General features: G+C 45.7%; 3 non-coding genes across 3 annotated transcripts; 2 read left to right on the top strand and 1 right to left on the bottom strand.

The window, feature by feature from the left end:
* The first annotated feature begins 3,269 nt into the window (after positions 1–3,269).
* trnam-cau (transfer RNA methionine (anticodon CAU)) lies at positions 3,270–3,341 on the top strand. The gene has a single exon. It is a non-coding gene; the product is annotated as a tRNA-Met (tRNA).
* Positions 3,342–15,183: 11,842 nt separating this feature from the next.
* On the top strand, positions 15,184–15,255 carry trnam-cau (transfer RNA methionine (anticodon CAU)). The gene has a single exon. It is a non-coding gene; the product is annotated as a tRNA-Met (tRNA).
* A 9,362-nt stretch (positions 15,256–24,617) lies between these two features.
* On the bottom strand, positions 24,618–24,689 carry trnam-cau (transfer RNA methionine (anticodon CAU)). The gene has a single exon. It is a non-coding gene; the product is annotated as a tRNA-Met (tRNA).
* Between the last annotated feature and the right edge of the window lie 239 nt (positions 24,690–24,928).

The raw sequence follows: 24,928 nt of genomic DNA, 5'->3' as shown, positions 1-24,928 counted from the left end.
ATAAGGTGGGGGGAAGGGAATTGAGGAAACTGGTGAAATCCACATTGATCCCGTGTGGTTGGAGGGTCCCAAGGCAGAAGTTGAGGCGTTCTTCCTCCAGGTGTCGGGTGGTTAGGGGTTGGCAGTGGAGGAGGCCCAGGACCTGCGGAGTGGGAGGGGGTGTTGAACTGTTCAGCTACCCAGTGTAGAAGAGACTGTATCGGGTGCAATGGATACAATAGATGATGTGTGTGGAAGTGCCGGTAAATCTCTATTGTAAGTGGAAGGCTCCTTTGGGTCCTTGGACTGAGGTGAGTGGGGGGGGAGGTGTGGGCACAGGTTTTACAATTCCTGCAGTGGTAAGGGAAGGTGTCAGGAGGGGTGGGTGGGTTGGTAGTGGGCATGGACCTAACAAGGGAGTTGCAGAGGGAATGGTCTTTATGGAACGCATATAGGGGTGGGGAGGGAAATATATCCCTGTTGGTGGAGTCTGTAGGTGGTGGAAATGGCGGAGGATGATGCTATGTATCCAGAATGTTCCACATCCATCAGAGATTTACCTGCGCTTCCGTACATATCATCTATTATATTCTTTACTCCCGATGTGGTCTTCTCTATCTTGGGGTGTCAGGATACCTACTTGCGGAACGTTTCAGAGAACATCTCTGGGACACACGCACAAAACAACTCCACTCCTCTTTGGCCGAACACTTTAATTTCCCCCACCCCCCCCACCCTCCTGATGAAGGGCTTACCCTTGAAACGTTGACATTCCTGCTCCACAGATGCTGTCTGACCTGCTGAGCTTTTCCAGCACCACATTTCTTGACTGAGAACATGATTTGTAAAAGTGGGGGATATGATATGATTGTCAGAAGTAGTGGGTAATGCCAGTTGGTGGCGTGTGAGAATAGTGAACATTGTGACATGGCAGGGAAGAGATCGTGATAGGAAGGTTATCCCACTGAAAGACTGAAGCGACTGGGCTTGTATACCCTTGAGTTTCGAAGATTGAGAGGGGATCTGATTGAGATGTATAAGATTATGAAAGGATTGGACACTCTGGCAGTAGGAAACATATTTCCACTGATGGGGGAGTGCTGAACCAGAGGACACAGCTTAAAAATACGGGGTAGACCATTTAGGACAGAGCTCAGGAGAAACTTCTTCACCCAGAGAGTGGTGGCTGTGTGGAATGCTCTGCCCCAGAGGGCAGTGGAGGCCCACTCTCTGGATTCATTTAAGAAAGAGTTGGATAGAGCTCTCAAAGATAGTGGAATCAAGGGTTATGGAGATAAGGCAGGAACAGATACTGATTAGGAATGATCAGCCATGATTATATTGAATGGCGGTGCAGGCTCGAAGGGCTGAATGGCCTACTCCTGCACCTATTGTCTATTGTCTACTGTCACTGCTGCCATGTGTGCTGACTGGTTATTGAGAGTGACACAGTGGCTCAGTGGTTAGCACTGCTCCCTCACAGTACTAGGGATAGGGGTTCAATTCCAGTCTCTGCTGACTGTCTGTGTGGAGGCTGTATATTCTCCCTGTGGCTGTGTGGGTTTCCTCCCACAAAGGTGAATTGGCCATGTTAAGTTTCCCAACGTGTTAGGTGCATTAGTCAGGGGTACGTATGGAAAATGGGTCTGAGTGGGTTACTCTTTGGAGGATCAGTGTGGACTTGTTGGGCCGAAGGGTCTGTTTCCATACTGTAAGTGACCTAGGAGAAAGTGAGGACTGCAGATGCTGGAGATCAGAGCTGAAAATGTGTTGCTGGAAAAGTGCAGCAGGTCAGGCAGCATCCAAGGAGCAGGGGAATCGACGTTTCGGGCATGAGCCCTTCTTCAGGAATGAGGAAAGTGTGTCCAGCAGGCTAAGATAAAAGGTAGGGAGGAGGGACTTGGGGGAGGGGCGTTGGAAATGCCGATAGGTGGAAGGAGGTTAAGGTGAGGGTGATAGGCCGGAGAGGGGGTGGGGGCGGAGAGGTCAGGAAGAAGATTGCAGGTTAGGAAGGTGGTGCTGAGTTTGAGGGTTGGGACTGAGACAAGGTGGGGGGGAGGGGAAATGAGGAAACTGGAGAAGTCTGAGTTCATCCCTTGTGATTGGAAGGTTCCTAGGCGGAAGATGAGGCGCTCTTCCTCCAGCCACAGTGTTGCTATGGTCTGGCGATGGAGGAGTCCAAGGACCTGCATGTCCTTGGTGGAGTGGGAGGGGGAGTTGAAGTGTTGAGCTACGGGGTGGTTGGGTTGGTTGGTCCGGGTATCCCAGAGGTGTTCTCTGAAACGTTCCGCAAGTAGGCGGCCTGTCTCCCCAATATAGAGGAGGCCATATCGGATGCAGCGGATGCAGTAAATGATGTGTGTGGAGGTGCAGGTGAATTTGTGGCGGATGTGGAAGGATCCCTTGGGGCCTTGGAGGGAAGTGAGGGGGGAGGTGTAAGTGACCTAACGTATTTTTGGAGGATGAGGCAATCCCACACTGTGCTCTGGGTGTGCTGACACCTGAGTGTGAGAGACTTGCCCATACAAGACTTACACTTTGTTGGCCTGTGGGAGGACTGCGTTCACACTCTATCCTGATCTCAAAGTCTGAAAGCAAATTGTAGTTTGAGGGAGTCGGGTGTTACATCTATTCACGAATTCACTGGGCTTTAACTCATGTACTTGTTTTGTCTTTGTTGATAGCTACCCCTTCACCAATTACTGCACAAGCTCCAGGGTTAGGGGCTCACTCTTGTATTATGAGGAAAGCAATGAGAGCTCACAATGTTCAGTCTGGTTGGTCTGTCTGTGTCAAGAATCACCAAGCCAGCCGCCTCAATAATTTCCATTCGCACTCAATCCGAATCATATACTGAAAAGGTGCAGATAACCAAAACGCTGACATCCCACACAAGACATCAACAAATACACAAGGAATCCAAACTGCCCAACAGAGACACACAACAGATGTTACTCGCTACAGTAACAAACCTCGACAGATGCACAATCACATTCACCACCAGATTGTAGCAGATACACGTCCACAATTGACAACAGGTTTTATTTTCCACACAGGAGGAACATCTGAACGAAGCTTGGAAGATGGTTTGCATGGTCCCCCCAGTGCAGAAGAACGAGCTCTTTGACATCAGGAAGAAAATATAAACTCAGCAGAAAATATCTCTGACATCTCCCATACCCAACTCCCCATGCACGTGTCTGGGACTGTATTAATGACATTTCCAACTTTTTCTTTAACGTTACAATAATTATCTCAGCAAAAGTATGCTGCAAGTGTTTAATGAGTGGAGCAGAGTGGCGCAGCGGAAGCGTGCTGGGCCCATAACCCAGAGGTCGATGGATCGAAACCATCCTCTGCTATTTACTTTATGGAAACATTCCTTCTTACTCACACATTCACTTCATGCTTTGCATCAAAGCTTCAACCTGCACCACAACCATTTTTTTTCCAGCGACCACCATTAGCACAGAGTAGCCGCAATTTCTGCATCCCCACCCCATACACACCCCACCCCACCCCATACACACCCCACCCCACCCCATACACACCCCACCCCACCCCACACACACCCCACCCCATACACACCCCACCCCACCCCATACACACCCCACCCCATACACACCCCACCCCATACACACCCCACCCCACCCCAAACACACACACATACTCCTTTCTGTTAATGATGAGGAGGTGCAGGTGTTGGACTGGGGTGGACAAAGTTAAAAATCACACAACTTTCTCTTGACCCTCTACTGCACGGTCACCTTAAACACCAGAACAAACGCTGAGACTGAAATCGCTTCCCATCAAGTCTCCAATCTGCACCACAATAATGTGGTTTTTTTCCCAGTAACTTCCACTAACAGAGATTATCCCTAATTGCTGTAACCCCCCCCCCCCTCTCTCCTTCCTATCAACCCTGTCCTGCACGGTCACTTCCAGAGGGCCACCTTCCCCACAGTCACACCAGAACAAGCGCTGAGACTGAAATTGCTGGAAAAGCTCAGCTTCCTCAGTTCTGATTTACTGCATCCGCAGTTCTGTCGGTTTTTATTCATGACAAATGCTGCTCACTTTTCACAAAACGGAGCCTAGAAATGCAATCCCTGGGCTTAGATGGTGTACCGCTGAAGAGCTGCGGGAAAACAAGCCACATCATCCACTCACTTATTTGCTAATGTGAGAAAATAAAGCAATTATCATTTCGATCGTTCAACCCGAACCATAAACCAAACCAATAAAACAAAACAGGGAGCTGGCGATTGCATTCTCAGAGGCTCGAACCTTTGTCTCTTAGATCCCGTTCTGTGTACTGACAGCAGCACTGAGCACACAGGGAACTGACGCATTAATTTTGTGCTGGTGCAGTGGACCCCTAGAACAGCATTTTGTAGCAAGAAGTTTACATCACTGCACTGAGTGCCTGAAACCCCCGACAACATCAAGGCAGAGCCTCCCCCAGACTTTAAAGATGCAGCCACAAACTGTACATCCCTATTGGTGGCAAGAGAGCTTATTTGTGACTTTTAAGAATAGTTACATTTTGATGTACATCAATGTGACAGCACTGTCTGCAGTGTTTACATCAATATTGGCAGGAAATTAACCTTATTTTCCTCAGATCCTTCACTATGTGACACTGAGCCCCAAAGATTGAAATTAGTTCAGAATCCAGCAAAGGTGGACTGAAAAGGTAATAAACAGGGAGAAAGTGAACTACAAGGGCAAACTTGTGAGGAATATAAAACTGACTAAAGAGCTTTTTTACATACAGTCAGTTCTACAATAGAGTGTGTTTCTTCTGGAATGTGCCTACGCAGAGGAAGTCTGGAGTGGAATGCAGTGGTGTTTGTCGAGGTTCGTCCTGAGCAGCGCCGTGACGCGGGACTCCGTGCTCTACGGCCTGTTCCCCGGGACGCACACCGAGACGAACATCAACTGTGCCTGGAGGATCATCAACTCGGTGAAGGACGCTCTCTGGGCGGTCCGAAACCTGCTGATCTTCCAGCTGAAGGAGTTGACCCCGACTGAGTGTTGCAGACTGGCACATTCCATGGTCCAGGACTACGTGTTGAGGGACGTGCTGAAGCTTGGGGCAGCTGCCGCCAAGGCGCGGTGGGGAAAGACCACCGTGTAACATCTGCCTGCCTAAAGAAGAACAGGGGGCCCGCGCAGTCATTTGGGCTCTGCTGATGTCTCAGCTAAATATATGGACATATGATTGATAAACGTACAGACCTGTATATATGAATGATAAGTTCTGATCTCTGTATGCAAATGTTTACGTATGTATGGCATGACCAATTGTACAGACCATCAAATTATTTTATGAATAAAGTATATTTTTGAAATAAAAAAAGTGCACGTTTTTTCCATGCAAGTTGGCTTTAACGTGCTTGAAGAATTTAGACCATTATTTGTAGAACATGAACCTTCCTTACCTGTACTGGCTATAACGCATTTCTGGCCCTGTAGGTTTAGATGGCATGGCTAATGTGCAATTTTCTTACAATGCAAGATTGTATGAGAACTGAACTATTGCACAATATCAGAACCAGTTGGACATACAAGGGAATAGGGAGGTCAAAGTGAACATAGGCTCCTTTGAAAATGAATCAGGGGAGATGGTTATGAGAAACATGGAAATGACAGACAAGTTAAAATAATATTTTGCACCGGTACTGAAGGTATTTCAAACATCTCATCAATACTCAAGAATATGGGTGAGGAATTGAGTGTCAGCATCATTACCAGTGAAGGAGTATAAAAGGTGGATAAGTCCCTGGGTCCTGATCAGATGTATCCCAGAACTTTGTGGGAAGCTGGGGAAGTGATCACTGGGCATCTTGTTGAGATATTTGTATCATCATCAGCCATGGGTGAGATCCCACAAGACTGAGATTGACTAACATGGTGCCATATTTAAGAAAGGTGGTAAGGATAATCCAAGGAAATACAGACCATTTAACCTGATTAGATTAGAATGTTGGAAACAGCCCAATAAATCCACACCGACCCTCCGGAGAGCAACCCACCCAGACCCATTCCCTTCTGACTAACGCTACGGGCAATTTAGCATGGCCAATTCACCTGACCTGCACATCTTTGGACTGTGGGAGGAAACCGGAGCACCCGGAGGAAACACAGGGAGAATGTGCAAACTCCACACAGACAGTTGCCTGAGGCTGGAATCGAACCTAGGACCCTGGAGATTGTTGCTGAGCAAAGAGACACTGGGGAGCATGCTCATAGTTCCTTGAAGGTTGAGTTGCAGGTAGACAGGACAGTGACAAAGCTGTTTGGTATGCTTGTCTTTATTATTCAGTGCATTGAGTATGGAGTTGGGATGTCATGTTGCAACTCTAGGGGGAGATACAGTTGGGCCATTTTTGGAATGCAGCATTCAATTCTGGTCTCCCACACATAGAAGAGATGTTGTTAAACTTGAACGGGTGCAGAAAAGATTCACAAGCATGTTGCCAGGTTTGGAGTTTTGCGTTATGGGAATAGGCTGGGAAATTGGAGGCAGAGGGGTGACCTTATAGAAGTTTATAAAACCATGATAGACAAGGTCTTTTCCCCAAGGTAGGAGAGTCCAAAACTAGAGGGCGTAGTTTTACAGTGAGAGGTGAAACATTTTAAGGGGGAACTTTTTCACACAGAGAGGTGTCCGTGCATGGAATGAGCTGCCAGAGGAAATGGTGGAGGCTGGTACAATTACAACATTTAAAAGGCATCTGCTTGGGTATATGAATAGGAAGGGTTTAGACAGATATGGATCAAGTGCTGGCAAATGGCACTAGATAAATTTAGGAAATCTGGTCGGCATGGACGAGTTAGACTGAAGGGTCTGTTTCTGTGCTGTACATCTCTATGAGTATGGCTCTCAATGGGCTAAAGGCAGATAGGTCACCTACCCTTGCTGACTTCCATTTTAGGTACAGATATACACTTAAGGATAAGGACCTAGGGAGTGTTGCTGAAAAAAGAGACCTTGGAGTGCAGGTTCATAGTTCCTTGAAAGTAGAGTCGCAGGTAGATAGGATAGTGAAGGAGGCATTTGGTATGCTTTCCTTTATTGGTCAGAGTATTGAGTACAGGAGTTGGGAGGTCATGTTGCAGCTGTACAGGACATTGGTTAGGCCACTGTTGGAATATTGCGTGCAATTCTGGTCTCCTTCCTATCGGAAAGATGTTGTGAAACTTGAAAGGGTTCAGAACAGATTTACAAGGATGTTGCCAGGGTTGGAGGATTTGAGATATAGGGAGAGGCTGAACAGGCTGGGGCTGTTTTCCCTGGAGCGTCGGAGGCTGAGCGGTGACCTTATAGAGGTTTACAAAATTATGAGGGGCATGAATAGGATAAATAGACAAAGTCTTTTCCCTGGGATGTGGGAGTCCAGAACTAGAGGGCATAGGTTTAGGGTGAGAGCGGAAAGATATAAAAGGGACCTAAGGGGCAACTTTTTCACACAGAGGTTGGTACGTGTATGGGATGAGCTGCCAGAGGATGTGGTGGAGGCTGGTACAATTGCAACATTTAAGAGGCATTTGGATGGGTATATGAAAAGGAAGGGTTTGGATGGATATGGGCCGGGTGCTGGCAGGTGGGACTAGATTGGGTTGGGATATCTGGTTGGCATGGACAGGTTGGACCGAAGGGTCTGTTTCCATGCTGTACATCTCTATGACTCTATGAGATAGTGGACGCATTGGTTGTAATTTTCCCAAATTCCTTGGATTGTGGAGTATCAGCTGCTTGGAAATCTGCCGAGATGACGCCCCTATTCGAAAACGGAGGGAGGTGAAATGTGACAAACTATTGACCAATGAATCTAACATCTAAAGCTGTAAAAGTGTTGGAATCGATTCTGAAAGAAGTAGCAGCAGAACTTTTGGAAAATCATAATGTAATCACGCAGAGTCAGCGTGGGAGATCATGTCTGACTAATGTTTTATAGTTTCTAGAGGAAGTGTCAACCAGAGTGGATAGAGGGCAACCAGTAGTTCTGATGCATTTGGACTTCCAAAAAGCCATTTAACGAGGTACCTCAGAAAAGGTTGAGTCATAAGATAAGAGCCCAGGGTGTTGGAGGTCAGAAGTTGGCATGGTTAGAGAATTGGCTAATGGGCAGGAAACAACGAGTGGCGATGAGGGGTTCTCTTTCAGGTTGGTGACCTGTTACCAGTGAGAAGCCACAGGGACCAGTGCTGGAACCACTCACAATATATTTCAATGACTTGGGGGAAGGAAGCAAATGGACACTCATCAGATTCGCAAACAACACATAAGTAGGTGGAAAGGCCCACTGTGAGGGAGATGCAAACCTTTTACAGAGAGATATTGACCAGTTAATTAAGTGAGCAAGAAATAGGTAAAAGGAGTATAATGTGGAAAAGTGTGAAGTGTTGGGATGGAAAACAAAAGTTCCCATGATCAGTTTTGGTTGCCCTCTTTTAAAAGATAACATTTAATTGGAAGCAATTCCCAAAAGGTTAGCTCGGATGATTCCTGGTATAGATGGATTGTCTTACCAGCAAAGGTTAAACTGGTTGGACTCTACTCATGGGAATTTAGGAGAATGAGACGTGAACTCCCTGAGACAGATGGGATTCTTAAAGGGCTTACGGGTTAAATGCTGAGAGTATATTTCCCCTCAATGGGGAATCTAGGACCAGAGGACATAGTCTCAGGGTTTAGGGGTGTCAACTTAAGACTGAGATGGGGAGGACTTTCTTCTCTCAGAGTGTTAGGAGACCTTGTCACAGAGAGCTGTGGGGACAGAGTCCTTGTTTATATTTAAGGCTGAGAGAGATAGATTCTTGCTCAGTCGGGGAATCATTGGTTGGTGGAATGTGGCAGGAATGTGGAAGCCAGGTGAGTCAGATGAGCCATGATCCTATTGGATGGTGGAGCAGGACTGAGGGGCCGAAGGGCCTACTCCGGTTCCTTTGGTCTTCTGGGCTGGTTTCCTTCGGGCAGGGAGAATTGAGAGGGAATGTAATTAAGATGGACAAAATTACGAGAGGCATAGGCAGAGCAGACAGGACCTTTCTCCTTTTTGAAGGGATCAATGACCAGGGCTCGGGGAAAGGGGCAGGAGGTTTAGAGGGAAAGCAAGGAAGTTTTAATTTAATTGTTTTTGACCAGCACAAATCTGATGGGCCGAAGGGCCTTTTTCTGTGCTGTAGATATCTCTGACTCTGAGGTAAATGAGGGGCGTATGGTGGCAGGTAGGTGATGGGGATGGTGATGGGGATGGTGTAAAGTAAGTGGAGGCTGCTTAGAGCAGGCTGGGAGGTTTATCCTCAAACATGTTCAGAAGGCGAGAAAGAGAGAAACTGGTAAATGCCAGAAAACCATGTAGAACCTACTCTTGCTACAGACATCGGAGGATAATCTCCAGGAGGTGAAAAGTCAGTGAGCCTCATGCATCTCAGCTGATCAGTGGGAATCAGATAGCTTCCCGATTGGATCTGGGATCAGGCAGGGCTGCCCACTCTCTCCTGCCTTGTGTGTGTGCTGTTTAGAGCCTTTTGCTGAGTTCCATCAGGAAAGATGTGAGCCTGAGAGGGGGTACTAAGCCAGGCAGAAGAGGCCTGCAGGTCAAAAGCCCCCCGTCCATGGATGACGTTCTCGATTTCTGCTCGGATCCGCTTTCAGTGCGCAGACTCATGAGCACCTGTTCGAACTAGCCTCAGGAGCCACGGTAAATTAAGGCAAGAATGAGGCCCTCTTCTTTGGGAACTGGGCCGACTATCTTTTATCTTTTACCCATTCCCCGTCCAGACAGATTCCCTGAATCAGCTGGGAATGTGGTTTGAAGGGGCCGGGGTGTAAGCAAAAGCTTGTGAGGAGCACATTGCCAAGGTGAGGTAGTAACTGGTCCTATGGGAGTACCTCTCCCTCTGCATTATGGGTAAAAACCTGGTCATCAGGTGTGAGGCACTCTCTCCGTTGTACATGGTGCAGGTCTGACCCATTCCCAGAACCTCTGCCTTTGCAGTCACCCGAGCCATCTTCCACTTCACCAAGAGTGTAACATCAGGTCCAGTCCGCAAAACAACCCTGCGCCATCGTTCTCTGCCTCCTACCTTCAAACCAATTTTGTGTCCAAATGACTAGCTCCCCTTGGATCTAACCTTGCCAACCAGTCCTCCATGTCGAACACCTTGCTGAGGTCCAGAGACAACGTCTACTGCTCTGCCTTCAGCAACTTTTTTGTCACCGCAATTAATGAGACACAGTTTCTCACGTATAAATCCACACTGATCACTGATCCTTTCTAAATGCACCTCCCTCAGAGTCCCCTCCAACAACATACCCACCAGTGATGTCAGGCTCACTGGTCCATAGTTCCTTGACATTTCATTCCCATCTGTCTTAAATATTGATGGCACATTAGCCACCCTCCAATTTTCCTTGGCTGTCGATGACACAAATATTTCAGTAAGGGGCCCAACAGTCCCTTCCGTAGCTTCTCACAAAGTCTGGGATACACCTGATCAAGTCTTGGGGATTTATCTGCCTTTATGCATTTTTTAAACCTCCTCCTCTGTAATATGGATACTTTTCAAGCCATCATTATTACTTCCCTACGTTCCCTAGCTTCTATGTCCTTCTCCACAGCAAATACTAACGCAAAATACTTGTTAATTATCTCATCGATCTTCTGCACACATCGATGGTTTGTTGATCTTTAAGGGGTCATATTCTTTCCTTGGTTACTCTTTCACCCTTAATGTATTTGTAGAGTCTCCTTAACCCTATTTGACACAGCGGTCTCATGTCCCCCTCTTTGCCCTCCTGATTTCCCTTCAAGATATACTCCAAATGCCTTTTTTAAAAACGATTCCCTACAGTGTGGAAACAGGCCCTTCGGCCCAACCAGTCCACACCGACCCTCCGCAGAGTAACCCATCCAGACCCATTTCTCTCTGACTATGTTCTATGGGCACTGTAGCACAGTCAATTCACCTGACCTGCACATCTGTGAACTGTGGGAGGAAACCCATGCAGACAGGGGGAGAATGAGCAAGCTCCACACAGGCAGTTGCCTGAGGCTGCAATCAAACCTGGGACCACTTGGTACTGTGAGACAGCAGTGCTAACCACTGAGCCACCGTGCCACCACTCTAGGGGCTTACAATCCCTCTAGGGATACTCCTCTAGGGATTCACTCAATCCCTGCCGCCTACACCTGACATACTGCATGCCACTGAAATGCGTGGCTTCCTTCTCTGTCTGACTTCTGTATGCAATTTACTCACAATTTATTTTGCATAAGCCAGGAAGCCAATACGACAGGCTCAGTTACTACAGTGTGGAAGGGCAAGCAGAGCTCCTCCTCATGCATCGAGAGGACCAATGCTCACATATCCCCTAAACAGCTGTTGGAAAACGTTGGGAGGGGAGCGCAAGAACTTTGGGGTTTGAAATGAAAAGTGAAAATACTGAAGCTGGATTGTCTGGCAGAAAGCAGAGCTTATGCTCGAAACGTCGACTCTCCTGCTCCTCGGATGCTGCCTGACCGGCTGTGCTTTTCCAGCAACACACTCTTCGACTCTGATCTTCAGCATCTGCGGTCCTCACGTTCTCCTGGCAGGAAGCATGTGTCATGAACATCCAAGTTATGAGCATCAGAGACTAAGATCGAAGGATAATTTCCACCCAAAATTAATCAAGTTCCTCACATACTATATCAGATATTAACAAATACAGAAGAAACCCTAGTGTCAGAGTCAGTGGTACACACACTTGTGACTGAAGAACATAATTCAAATGTTATTCATTAGATTAACAGAGTTGGACAGATACACGGGGGGATCCCACAATTGCATTCATGACCAGACAGTAGGAGATGAAGAGCTTATGCCTCCTGCTCCTTGGATGCTACCTGACCTGCTGTGTTTTTCCAGCACCACACTCTGATTCTGATCTCCAGCATCTGCAGTGCTCACTTTTTCCCAGTAGGAGACAGTAGGAGAGGGTGGGTAAGTGGAGCTGAGCTCACGATAAAGCTCAGCCATGATCTCATTGAATGGCGGAGCAGGCTCGAAGGGCCAGATGGCCTACTCCTGCTCCATGGTCTTATGTTCTAATGAGACGGTCCAGAATTGACTGCGAAGTCCAGTTTCTTTGCATTACAAAAAGAACGTGGGACATCTTCACAGATCAAATCAAAATACTGCAGATTTTTGGAACCCGAAATAAAAACAGAAAATGTTGTGGATACTCAGCACCTTTGGAAGCAGCAGTGGAGAGAGAACCAGAGATATCCGGAGAAATCTTACAGGAGTCTGAATGACTTGGGCTGGAGCAAGAATGTGGCAAAATTGTGCAGTATATCCAGTGACGCCTATCCCAACGTCGAAAGCAATTCATGGCATCTTTTGTGCAACTGCAGGGCTTTGAAGTGGGATTTTCACTTGGCAGCAGTGAATTACCTATTAGTGGAGAACCACAACAGGAACTGAGTCCCCTGGTCCTCACATTCACCCCACTAATCTCCAAATACACTGCATCACCCTCCGCCACTTGCACCACCAGCAGCCTGACCCCATCACCAACAAGATATTCCCTTCCCCACCCCTGTCTGCTTCTCCGTAGTGATCGTTCCTTCCGTGACTCTCTCTCGTTAGGTCCACACTCCCCCTCCAACCCCTCCACTACACCTTTTCCTGTGACCACAGAAGGTGCAACATCTGCCCCCACATCTCCCCTCTTACCTCCGTCCAAGGTCCCAAAGAATCATTCCAAGGCAGAGATTCACCTGCGTTTCCTCGAACCTGATTTACTGCTCCTGATGTGGTCTCCTCTATGTCTGAGAGCCTGAGTGTAAACTTGGGAACCAGTTAAGGGAACATCTATAGTCCGCACGCTCTAATCAACCCCAATTTCCAGTTGGCAGACATTTCAACTCCCCCTCCCACTTCCCCGACATGTCCATCCTGGGCCTTCTCCATGGTCAAAATGAGGCCACATACAACTTGGAGGAAGAACGCCTCATCTTCTATCTCGGGAGCTTACAACTTTATGGCCTCAACATACAATTCACCAGCTTCCAAATCTCCCCATCTCATCCCAGGTCTAGCCCTCCCTCTCTGCCCTGCTCCCCTGACCGGACCTAACCTGTCCACCTTCCTTCCCACCTATCCGCTCTACCTTTCTCACTTACCAATCACAATCACCTCCTACCTGTATCCACCTATCGCCATCACAGCAGCCCCACCCCGTCCCTCTATTTCTCAGGCCCATTCCCCTCTCCAGTCCTGATGAAATGCTGACTCTCCAGCTCCTCTGATGCTGCTTGACCTGCTGTGCTTTGTCCAGCTCCACATTATATTGACTGACTTTCCAGCATCTGCAGTCCTCACAATCTTCATATTGCTCATAAATGACCTTGTCAACTGCACATCCCACATTATTTATATGCAGCTTCCTATATTAGCAAACCTGTCGAGCAAGCTAAACACTGAGAATTCTCAACATGGGAATCGGAATGGGGAGCTGGTGAATTCAACTCCCCACTGGCTGTGGAATGCTTTCATGCAGGTAGCCAGGCAATGGTATCTCAGGACACCAGTCACACACATCCCTCATCCAAGGATATCAGCATCAGGTAATTGCTAATCCCTTAGAATCCTTACAACATCTCTCTGACCCATTTATAGGATATTTACAAAGTTGAGACCTACATTTCAAGCTGCACTGATAACTGGCATTGAGAGGTTTCAAAAAGGGCACGAGGTGTGCAGGAATATACATCAAGCTTATGGATTGGAATGGCTGCATCTCACGGTCGCTCACTGACTTATCACTCACTCACTCACTCACACTCTCACTCACTTACTCACACTCACACATTCACTCACTCAACTCTCACTCACTCGCACTCACTCACACACTCACACTCTCACTCACTTACTCACACATTCACTCACTCAACTCTCACTCACTCGCACTCACTCACACACACTCACACTCTCACTCATTCTCACTACTCACACCTTTACTCACTCTGAATTTACCTGTTTGCTCAGGACATACACGACTTACCCTCTCTGGCCATGCCTTGTCTGTTGGCATGCTGAGAGCTAAAAGTCAGCCAGCGCTCTGCTGTTTTGACGTGATATTTTGTGCAGACACACAGAGGGGCAGCTTCTTAGTAATTAGGGGTCTATCCAGGGTGGGGACATTTGTTGTTCAGCACATAGTGAGATGTCAATCTAACACCTACAACATGTACCAGTTGCTTGTATGGCAAACACGCTGCACGCTTATTCAAACAATTGATCAGGTCTGAAAGTATCAGGGGTGGAGGAGAGTTAGCCCTCTGTCCAGTCATGGGATTGAGCATCCCAGTCAAGGACACAGAGGCAGGGACTTGGACGTGGTCAGTTGTCAGCTTGGACCACTGACACTCAGCAGATATGTCTGACTGCTGTCTGGGTACAGGGGAAGTGCAGGAAATGCACTTAGACTAAAGTCAGTAGTTTCTTCACTGTGGAGAACTGCTTTCTATAAATGATCCATCTCTCCACCTCTTTCTGATTTACTCAGTATATTTCCCTGAGGGGGGGGCACTGGACCCAAAGCATTGACTCTGCTTTCTCTCTGCAGATGCTGCTGCCCTGCAGAGTTTCTCCAGCAATTTCAGTTTCTGTTTCAGACTTCCAGTATATCATTTCTTTATATATTTATGTATATCTCCCTGTCTGTTTGCTGTCTTTATATATTTATTTATATATATCCCTGGCTGCCTAGTTTCTTTATGTATATCTCTCTGTGTTTCCTCTATATATATATATAAAACCCTGTCTGTTTGTTTTATATATTTATGTATATCTCCCTGTCTGTTTGCTGTCTTTATATATTTATATATTTATTTATATATATCCCTGGCTGCCTAGTTTCTTTATGTATTTATGTATATCTTTCTGTGTTTTCTCTCTCTATATATATATATATATAAATAAAACTCTGTCTTTTTTAATGACTTGATTGTCTTTGCTGATTTTCTGAGCCTGTCCCATTTATTTTCTGTTGTTGGTGGCATTTATTTCCTAGTGACATCCTGTAGTTAATGGGAAATCTCTCAGCCCATTTACTGCTGTGCCCAGAGTGACAGATAATTCAGTGTGTAATATACAGCTCGAATTAAGTCACTAGTATATCACAGCAACAGCGGCTGCCGGCGGAGCAGAGTGGCGCAGCGGAAGCGTGCTGGGCCCATAACCCAGAGGTCGATGGATCGAAACCATCCTCTGCTATCCCTTTTTACTGAAGAGTGCTCATTCTCAATGGCTCTTCCATTACACATGCTCTCAACACGTTGTGCACTTTATTTATATTACCTTCGTTTTCTGACAGCACCTTCAATCTGCACTGCACTCTTCACAATGTTTTTTCATCCCCCAGCACCAACACAGAATATTGCTGCAAACACACACACACTCCTTTCTCCCAATGCTCTCCTGCAGCGCCGCCTCGCCACCACCAGAGGGCCATCTTGCCCACAGTAACGTCAGAACAAATGCTCTGCTGCCTTCCCCCAAACCAGACACTGGAAAGTCAACCTCCAATACACACTGCTGAAAGGGCTGCAGGAAAATGAACCACACTCATTTATTTGCTGATGTCAGAAAATAAAACAATAGTCATTTCAGCAGGTAAACCAGAAGCATAAATCAAATCAAATAATATCTCACTTAATTTGCAATATGGAGGAAATTGCCAAAACATAATTTTGAATGAGTGCATCAAACTAAAGGCTAAGATAATTTTATCAGAACCACTCAGGAGAGGGGAGAGGAGAAAGGCAGGCTTACCAAAGCAGGAAAGTATGAGAGTATTACAGGACAGCCATTTGTCCAACAATACCCAGGCTGGGACAGAAAAAAGACAGAGAGAACAAGAATAGAAAAACAGCAATAAAACTACAAAAATATAGAATTAATGACTCTTTCCTTGAATGTGGATAGCCTTCAGAACAAAATAAATGTATTAATGGGCTTAAATACGGAATAATAGACATGATCTGATAAACATTACAGAGACATGGTTACAAAGCTGGCAACTAAATATTCAGGAGTATTTTCACATTTCAAAATGTCAGGAAGGGAAGGGTGGTGGGCAACATTGTTAGTATGGGACAGAATAAACCTGAAAGAAATAAGCTATCTTGGATCAGAAGACGCAGGATCCATATGGGTGGAGCTAAAAAATGAAAATGAGAAGAAGATGCTGGTTTGGAATAGTCTAAAGGCCCAAAAAATCTCTACAGAAGGGCAGAGAATTAATCAAGAAATAATGAGGCAATACAAAACATGCAGTATATTAATTATGGGTGACTATAATCTTCTTGTAAATTGGGATAGTCAGATCGGAAGAAGCAGTCACAAGGAATAATTCATAGTGTATTGGGGACAGTTTCCCAGAACAGTGTGTTCTGGATTGGAAATGTTACGGGTGTCAATCTGATACCTTTATTTAAAAAGAGAAAGAACAGGTAAAACAGGAAACAATAGGCCAGTTAATATAGCATCTGTTATTGGGAAAATGTTTATGATAAAGGATAAAATAGAAACCCCAAATGAATGTTGCAGATCAGCACATTCCCGTGTCCAGGACCAAATGCTGAGTTATAGAGTCATAGAGACGTACAGCACAGAAACAGACCCTTCAGTCCAACTCATTCATGCCGACCAGATATCCTAACCTAATCTAATCCCATTTGACAGCATTTGGGCCATATCTCTCTGAACCCTTCCTGTTCATATACCCAATAAAGACAATGGTATGTGGGAGCAGGAATGAATATATGAAAAGGAAGGGTTTGGAGGAATATGGTCCAAGTGCTGTCAAATGCGACTAGACTAACTTAGAATACCTGGTCAGTCTGAAAAAGTTAGACTGAAGGGTCTGTTTCCGTGCTGTACATCTCTATGACTCATCTATTATAACAGCACCTCAGTAGACTATGATAGTTCCCAGTATTTGTAGATATTCCAATCATTAAGTCGCTTTGTGTGTTAGCATGTGTTCTATGTGTTAGAATGATTATCTTTCGACCTGTTCTGTTTGCTGCAGCTAGTCTGGTTCCGATGTTAAATATTGTTATAATGTAGAATCAGAGTCATACAGCATGGAAACAGACCCTTCAGCCCAACCTGCCCACACCGACCAGACATCCCAATTTGACCCAAACCCTTTCTACTCATATACCCATTCCTGTTCCCATATACCCTTGTCTTCAGCTATGTGACATATATTTATTTGATAATTAATTTCTATATTTACTCTATTTACTACAGTTGAATTCTGTGCCCCAGGTAATAAAAGCAAATATCCTTCATGCTTCTTAAACCATCTGATCTACCTGCCCTGCTATCTTCAGGGATCTATGGATATGGATGGCAAGGTTCCTCTGATCTTCAGTACTTTCTATGTTCCTGCCATTTCAAGTGTATTTGCTGGCCTAATTAATGCTGTCTAAGTGTGTTACCTTACAATTTTCCAGGTGGAGTTCCATTTTTCACTTTACTGCCCACCTGACTGTTCCATTGATCTCCTCCTGTCATTTACAGGTACCATGGTTAGGGATGCCCATGACTGAGCAACACAAAATGGCCGACAGCTGCCCATGACAAAGCAGTAAAAACATGGCTGACAGTAGTCTTTAGAGGTCTGGAAAAATATTTGCTTAATATAATCTGCGTAAGTTAGAACCCTGGTAGCTCTCTAGACCCAAGATAATAGAATTGAGATAGTACAGTCAGCTTAACATGCAGCTGCAGTTGTTTACACATAGATAAGAACATTTCACATCAGAATTCTACATTTAATTAGTGAGTCTTTAATGAGTCAATCTGTTAGAGTAGTAGATTTTATTTAAGATTCTTCAAATAAACATACATATAGATTCTGAATTAGTCATAGACTTACTCACACATGCACATACAGACATATGCACACATACAGACATACACACATATCCACACACACATACATCCACCCACACACTCACACACATATATGCACACGCACATACACCCACCCACACACTCACACACACACACTCGTACACACATACACCCACCCACACACTCACGCACACACCCACTTGTACACACATATGCACACACACATACACCCACTCACACACTCGTACACACATACACCCACCCACACACTCACGCACACACACACTTGTACACACATATGCACACGCACATACACCCACCCATACACACACGTGCATACATACAGACATACATGCACATACGCAGACACACAAATATAATGTCTTTTACAGAGTGTGAAAAGAAGGAATTATAATTATAGTTATAAGATTGAGGGGCTGTGTTTGCTTGACATTCCAAGGTCAGGTGAGAGAGAAACTGCTCACAACTCATTAGCTAAAGAATTCTAACATTAGGTGTAACTTAATAATGTTTTTGGAACTGATATTACGAATTTTGTATCAATTATTAAAAAATAATACCATTCTGTATTTCCTGTGATGAGGATAATAAGGAAAGTAACAGAATTTAACCAGTCCTTAAGTGATAGGCAAGTATCCAATTAATTGGTAGTTAACATGGTGCAACTGGTAAACGCTTGCACAGGAATATAGTTGAATACAGTGTCCATTGTGAAAATCCCAAGGAAGGGAGATAAGAGAATCAGGGAAACATCATGAGACCGTGGAGGACTTGGAGTTGGAAATGTATTAATTAATTAATCATATAATTGGTTTGTAAATATTAAAGGCAGGCTGAAACAAATGTATAAAAATATGTTTTCGTTCCTTTGGGGAAGAGCCCTGGATTTTCAGAAGGTTTCTTTCCCCCAAACCCAGTGTAATTTCAATAAACTCTTCGATACTGGAAGTGATCTGCTGGGTGTTGAATTATTTATTTGGTCATTCTGTCCCCAACACCACCCTATTATTTTTTATGCCATCTGTGAATGATTTGATCCTACCCACTACATTAAACCTGAATCATGACTTTGATCAATATCTCAGAGAATCCCTACAGTGTGGAAACAGGCCATTTGGCCCAACAAGTCCACACCAACCCTCTGAAGAGTATCCCACCCATTCCCCTACTCTACATTTCCCCTGACTAAAGCACCTAACCTACACATTCCTGAACACTACGGGCAATTTAGCATGGCCAATTCCCCCCTAACCTGCACATCTTTGGACTGTGGGAGGAAACCAGAGGAAACCCACGCAGACACGGGGAGAATGTGCAAACTCCACACAGACCGTCGCCTGAAGCTGGAAATGAACCCGGGTCCCTGGCGCTGTGAGGCAGCAGTGCTAACCACTGGACCACCGGACCACCCAAACTCTGCATCATAAACAGCAAGGGCCCCAGCACAAAGTCCTGTGAAAACCCAATGGAAATTAACCTCTTGTCATAGGGACATCCATATACCATCACCCTCAGCTCCATGCCTCTTGCAAATCCAGCCTTCCACTTAGGCTTGGGGGAAATCTCACGGACTCTTACTGTTTTGAACAGTCTGACATGATGGAGCTAATCATCCTGAACTCTGTCAGTATCTGTGACTTTTGAATGTGTTCGGAATCTGTCAGATGTGCTATTTATATTTGAGAAGTTACTTTAATCTGCAGCATCATCAACTATAAGCAGAAAGGGGAAGCAATCCGAATCAGTGTATGATTTCACTGCTTGAACCACAAAATCATTGAATAAGAGAATAGTTACAGCGCAGGATGCTACTTGATCAATCAAGTCTGCGCTGGCTCTCGCTCCCTGACATCCAGTTTTCCAAATCCTCAAATCCATATCCAATTCCCTCAGCTCCTACACACCCTGCCAATGTAATGGTGCTCCTTCCCTATCCAAAGTTCCCTTCTCAGCATTGATGATCCCTGGCAGATGAGGATGCATGTCTCCCGCTCTCAGGGTGAGTCGGTAGGTGGCAGTACAGACTGATGGGGCTACCCCAGGCTCTGTCACACTCGGGGCAGGAGGTGGTCATGGGAAAGGGGTGGGTGGGGTAGGTGGGGCACAGCAGTGATGTATGGCAGGAGAATCTCAAATAGCCACATCCTCCTCAGGTGTATTACAGAAGACAGGTGACCTGATCAGCTGACAAGGATTTGGATGGAATTATGTGATGGATGCATTCCCCAGAATGGGATGGGAATCTACAAATATATCCAACTGCTATGCCCAACAGCACAATATCAATCAAGGGTAGTGATTGGAAAGCTTTCAGATCAAATTAAGTGTTAGACAGGGATTAATGTGGGTGGCACGGTGGCACAGTGGTTAGCACTGCTGCCTCACAGCGCCAGAGACCTGGGTTCAGTTCCCACCTCAGGCGACTGACTGCGTGGAGTTTGCACGTTCTCCCCGTGTCTGCGTGGGTTTCCTCCGGGTGCTCCGGTTACCTCCCACAGTCACAAAGATGTGCAGGTCAGGTGAATTGGCCATGCTAAGTTGCCCGTAGTGTTAGGTAAGGGGTAAATGTGGGGGTATGGGCGGGTTGCGCTTCATCGGGGCGGTGTGGACTTGTTGGGCCGAAGGGCCTGTTTCCACACTGTAAGTAATCTAATCTAATCATTTATCCACCTTGTTCCTGTTTTGCTTGGAGTATTTTTTGGTCAAGTTTATCAGGAAGGATACAGTCAGAAGGGTAGCACTTAGCAAAGACTGCCTTGGAGTGACAATTCCTGGCACTCAGCTCAAAACCCTCCTGTACACGGACGATGCGCAGTCTGTGGCTCGCATCTGCTGTTAGTTTGCCGACAGATGACCACGTGTGACCGGTTTTGAATGGGCGCGTTTGTGAAAGGGCAGCTCAGCTAAGGTGAGACAAAAACCAGAAACTGCAGGCCGAAACTCAGCAGGTCTTGTCCCATCTGCAGGAAGAAAGCAGAGCTAACGTTCTGAGTGTGGTGACCCCTGATTAGAGCTGTTAGCATTTGGGAAAAATGTGGTATTCATGCTGAACACATAGTTGGGAGAATCGAGAGGAGTGATGAGGGGAGTGGTGAGTGGATAGGTAGTGATGGAGCCCAGAGTGAGAGAGAAATGAATGGGGGAGTTAAATAAAGATGGTAAATCAGAAATGAAGCTGAGGAAATGATAACAACAACTAAGTGTAGGAGAGAATGGGTGGGTGTACTAGAAGCAACCCATTTGTTTTGTGTACTGACCTCTATTTAACACTAGAGCACAAGCCGGTAACTGGCTTGAACTGGGTAGGACTAGCGTGGGATTCAGCTTTCTTGTCCTCAAATTTGAATTTCAAATCCCAAGCAAACTAGGGTTGTTCTTCTCTGTGATATGGCGCTACGCAAATAAGTTGTTCTGTGTACACTCCTACAGCTCTAACTCTTAGTTACAGACACAATACTCCAGTACCCCAGAGTCGAGAGTGTGGTGCTGATAAAGCACAGCAGGTCAGGCAGCATCCGAGGAGCAGGAGAATCGATGTTTCAGGCATGAGCCTGAAACGTCACAGTGCCAGGTACCCGAACTCGATCCTCACCTTTGGCGATTGTCCGTGTGGAGTTTCCACATTCTCCCCGTGTCTGTGTGGGTTTCCTCCGGGTGCTCCGGTTTTCTCCCACAGTCCGAAGATGTGCAAGCCAGGTGAATTGGCCGTGCTAAATTGTCCCATAGTATTTAGGGTAAATGTAGGGGGAGGGACGGTGTAGACTTGTTGGCTAAAGGGCCTGTTCGCCCGTTTCCATCTGTAAGTAATCTAGGTCTAGGAAGCCTGCTCCTTCTTGGTGTGACCTGAGACGCAAGTATTTAGATTAGATTAGATTAGATACCCTACAGTGTGGAAACAGGCCCTTCACCCCAACCAGTCCACACCGACCCTCCGAAGAGTAACCCACCCAGACCCATTTCCCTCTGACTAATGCACCTAGCACTATGAACAATTTAGCATGGCCAATTCACCTAACCTGCACATCTTTGGACTTGGATAATCATGCTGGGGCTGGGAGCTTTCTTATCAACTATCACCCAAAAGCATGTCCAAACAGTGGGTGAGCCACTTAACAGAACTTGATGTTGATAGCTTTTTATTAAGTTAAACGCAAAATGTTCCCTCAACACACTTGTATAAAAGGTATTTGCTGAAGCTTGTCTTCTGCTAACCTACACCATGCTGTTTGGACTGTACTTAGGTACTGTCTGTAGTCCTTAAGTAAAGACTGTACTTTGAGTGTAAGATCATGGCAAATCATGTTAAAATTGTACAAGACATTGGTTCGGCTGCATTTAGACTATTGTGTACAGTTGTGGTCACCACATTACCAAAAGGCATCAGTGCTGTCACATTGATGTACATCCAGACACAGTTATCCTTAAAAGCCACAGATGAGCACTCCAGTTATGAGCTTGTAGGGGTGTACAGGCTGTGAATCTAAAGTCTGGAAGTAGTTGGGGAGACTCTGCCTAGGCGTTGATGGGGCTTCAGGCACTGACTCTTTAACTGCAATGATGGAAAATTGTTAATGCTGTTCTGGGAGGCCGCTGCACCAGCACAAAAATACGCATCAGTTTCCAGTGCTCAGTGTTGCTGTGGATACACAGAATAAGAGGTGAAGATTCTTACCCCTGAGAGTGTAATCGACACCTCTATACATTTTGTTCCTCTAGCAACCCCAACTTCGGCCTCAGAGCTTTTTTCCTGTATCCTTTTCTGGGAAGCGGGCACACTGGTAAGGCTGATGCTCTCCCATAACTTGCCTTGAACTGGGTGACTTGTCAGGCCATCTCAGAAAGTAGTTCAGAGCCTACCACATTGTTGTGGGTCTTGAGTCACATGTAGGCCAGAGCAAGTAAGGATGGCAGATTCCTTCCCTGAAGGGCATTTGTGAACCAGATTTCTTTTCATGACAATCAGTGCAAGTTCCATTGTTGAAACCTGTTTTACAATTCTTGATGGTTGTGAAATGATGTCCCAAAATTCCTGCAGTTAATTCATCTGTCATTAGACAGAATGTGGGACATGCAAGTCCAGAGCCTCCTCCACCACCAAATCCAAGCCTCCCAACGCCTGGAGGAAGAATGACTCGTCTTCCGCCTTGGGACCCTCCAACCACATGGGACCAATGTCGATTTCAGGAGATTCCTCATCTCCCCTCCCCCCACCACATCCCCAGATCCAACCCTCCAACTCATTTGATTACTTTCAATTCAGTATTTGTATTTTTCAATGCTTCCTTTTTTAATGTGAGTGCAGTAGGGAGTCTCAGACCAGAGGGCATAATCTTACAGAAAGGGGTCACTCAATTAGGATGGAAATGAGGGGGCTACCTTTTCTCAGGAGGTAGTGAATATGTGGAATCCTTTACCGCAAAAGGCTGTGGAGACTTGGTTGTGAAGTATATTCAAGGCTGAGCTGGATAGATTTGTGATCAGTAAAGAAATCAAGGAATGTGGGGAAAAGAGAGGATATCAGCTTGCAGATCATCAGATTAACCATGATCTCTTTGAATGGGCTGACTCAATGGGCCAAATAGCCGACTTCTGCTCCTCTGTTTTAAACTATGGAATCTGCTAATGTCTTATATCAAATTAATCATCTAATTTGCATTATTCAGTCCTTATTGATTTATTCCATCCTTTATTTTGATGCACCCATCCAAAATGATGTTTTGGCAATTTCCTCCATATGACAAATTAAAGGAATTGAATTAAATTTAGTGTCACGCATACCAAAACACAGTGAAAAGCTTTGCTTTGCGAGCAATACAGGCAGGTCGCATAGTTATGATTTGGAGGTGCTGGTGTTGGACTGGGGTGTACAAAGGTAAAAATCACACAACACCAGGTTATGGTCCAACAGGTTTAATTGGAAGGACTAGCTTTCGGAGCGACGCTCCTTCATCAGGTGGTTGTGGAGAATAAGAGCGTAAGACACAGAATTTATAGTGAAAGTTTACAGTGTGATGAAACTGAAATTATATATATTGAAAAAGACCCAGATTGTTTGTTAAGTTTCTCATCTTTTGTAGTCATGATTTGGAGATGCCGGTGTTGGACTGGGGTGTACAGAGTTAAAAATCACACAACACCAGGTTATAGTCCAACAGGTTTATTTGGAAGCACTAGCTTTCGGAGCACTGCTCCTTCATCAGGTGGTTGTGTCACATGGTTAAATAGCATAGATAAGTAAATAATAAGTAAACAACAGCAAAAACAAAAACACAGGTACAGGCGAATGCGATGTAAAAGAGAATAAATGAGGTTTCTTGATTTGATTTATGCTTGAGGTTTATTGAAATGATTATTGTTTCATTTTCTGATATTAGTCAACAAACGAATAAACGCGTGATTTACTTCGTTTTCCTTCGGTTGTGTTTATTCTAAGTACCAACTTGACTTTCCAGTGTCTGTTTCGGGGAAAGGCAGCAGCATTTGTTCTGATGTTACTGTGGGCAAGGTGGCCCTCTGGTGGTGGCGAGGCGGCGCTGCAGGGGAGGGTTGGTGAAAGGGGGGGGCACCCGTCTGTGTGGGGTATTTACAGCGAATGTGTGGGTGGCGGGCGATGAGAGAGCATTGTGAATGCTGATGGCAACAAGCGAGCGACTGCAAGGCGGCGCAAGGGAATGCTTCCATAAAGTAAATAGCAGAGGATGGTTTCGATCCATCGACCTCTGGGTTATGGGCCCAGCACGCTTCCGCTGCGCCACTCTGCTCTGCCAAAGTGCTGCAACACAGCAGTCTTGTACTGAGACAAATCCACTTTGAAGTGAAAGGTATTTGAAGAATGCAAGGTGAGGCTGGGAGTTCCCCGAGATCGATTACAAGGAAAAGCCAGTGCCCCACAGAGGAAGGAAAGACACTGAGCAAAACAAAGGCCTGGAAATTTAGAAACAAAACAAAACCTCAGCAAAGACATTGAGCCAAGCCAGGAGGATTCTTCAGATGGACTCAC

The sequence above is a fragment of the Chiloscyllium plagiosum genome, unplaced genomic scaffold, assembly GCF_037043375.1.
Source record: "Chiloscyllium plagiosum isolate Xiang-an unplaced genomic scaffold, Cpla_swu_hap1 HiC_scaffold_33, whole genome shotgun sequence".
In the NCBI taxonomy this organism is placed as follows: Eukaryota; Metazoa; Chordata; class Chondrichthyes; order Orectolobiformes; family Hemiscylliidae; genus Chiloscyllium; species Chiloscyllium plagiosum.
This window is presented reverse-complemented; position numbering and strand designations above follow the sequence as displayed.